We start from the raw sequence: 1,887 nt of genomic DNA on the forward strand, positions 1-1,887 counted from the left end.
AAAAAAAAAAAAAAAAAAAGATGCTACATAACTGTTCCTTTTGGTTAACTCATCTTTGAGTCTGGTGTGTCTGCACAGTGCATATGTTAATAAACTTCTGTTTGTTTTTCTCTTGTTCATCTGTCTTTTTTCAGTCTAATTTGTAGGGCCCCAGCTGAAAAACCTAGGAAGGTGGCGGGAAAAGAAATTTTTCCTCTCCTAGGGTAGTGAAGATGCAAGTGTAGACAGATGTTAAATAAGTTTTATCATGAAGTGATGTGGGTGTGGGGTCAGGACAGTTGTTTCTAAGTGATGGGAGCTGCTAGAACGGGTTAGTATGCCAAAGAGCAACGGGGTTCCCCAGGAGAGGGAGGTAATAGGGTAATGATGAGGATGGGAAGTCTTCCCCTAAGTGAGAGGACCCAGAGCTGGGGAGGGAGGGGCCCTGACAGGATGTGTGTGTCGCGTTGGAGGAAGAGGGGGTGCTTTCCTTGACTGGACTATAAGGGGGTTCATTAGCTGTGAGTGAGGCAGGGTGGTGGACTCTTAGGACAAGGGAGGAAGTTGGCATTTTGTATGCCCCTGTACTGTTCCCCACCCTCTTGGCTACAGAGGACAAGCGTCCTAATGAGAGTTGGAGCCATCTATGAATTAGCTCCAGGGAAAATACAGAAAGAAAAATCCAACCACATGGAGGGCTGGCCTCCTTTACTGAATTGTACTACCTCAGCAATAAGCAGTTAGACTGATGCGTCTTAGCCTTCTTTTGGTTTTAGGCCCTTTTGAGATTCTGATGAAAGCTACATTACAGAGTGACTCCCCAGAACAATGCACATGCCATTTGGGGGAATTTACAATACTGGGGGAACTCTAGGCCTCCTGATTCATATCCCTTATGCTGGAGGATATGCTATGGGCAGAAGGGGCACGCAGCCCGGGCCTTTTCTTGGAAAAGTGGTAGATGCTATCATGCCCACATAGAATTCCGTCTGCTCCTGTCCCTTGAGATCTGGTTAACGCAGGTGACATGTGACTTCACAAGATTCCAGCCTCCCTCCATCCCCACCCATCTCCACAACAATTATAACTTTATAGTCTCCTAATTCAAAGAGTGGCTTCATTACCCATTGTTGACTAAACCTCAAATAAAATTCAAATTCTCAGAACAGCCCACATTTTCTCCTTAGTGGTCCTTTTTTTCTGAGGAAGAATTCGATTTCATTTTCCCAAAGGGTATAAAACCTTCATTTCATTTACTCAGAAAATATTTTTGGAGAGTTCAGACACCCCAGGCATGGTCCTAGGAGCTGAGGAGACTAAGAAGGCTGAGGCAAAAGGGAGCCTCTGTCGTGGTGGGGTACGGAGCAGAGATCAGCCAATGCATTGTAAAATGATGACTTTAAATAGACATAACTGCTAGGAAGAAAATACTGTACATGAAGGCGTATCAGAAAGATCTCCCTCTTGGCTGGGCACAGTGGCTCACGCCTGTAATCCCAGTACTTTGGGAGGCTGAGGTGGGTGGATCACGAGGTCAGGAGATCGAGACCATTCTGGCTGACACAGTGAAACCCTGTAAAAATACAAAAAAATTAGCCAGTATATGGTAGCGGGCACCTGTAGTCCCAACTACTCGGGAGGCTGAGGCAGGAGAATGGTGTGAACCCGGGAGGCAGAGCTTGCAGTGAGCTGAGATCGCGCCACCACACTCCAGCCTGGGCGACAGAGCGAGACTCCATTTCAAAAAAAAAAAAAATTGATTCATCAGAGTTAAAGTAAACGTAGACTCTGAATATAAACCCTGTATAGACATAGTGCATATACCTGATTCTCTCATCTTTATACTTCGTTTGGGATCTTTTGTTATATGGAAGTTTTAAATTTCTGTATAGTCAATTATCTTCTATC

This window comes from Rhinopithecus bieti, unplaced genomic scaffold, assembly GCF_001698545.2.
Source record: "Rhinopithecus bieti isolate Rb0 unplaced genomic scaffold, ASM169854v2 scaffold_9919, whole genome shotgun sequence".
Classification (NCBI taxonomy): Eukaryota; Metazoa; Chordata; class Mammalia; order Primates; family Cercopithecidae; genus Rhinopithecus; species Rhinopithecus bieti.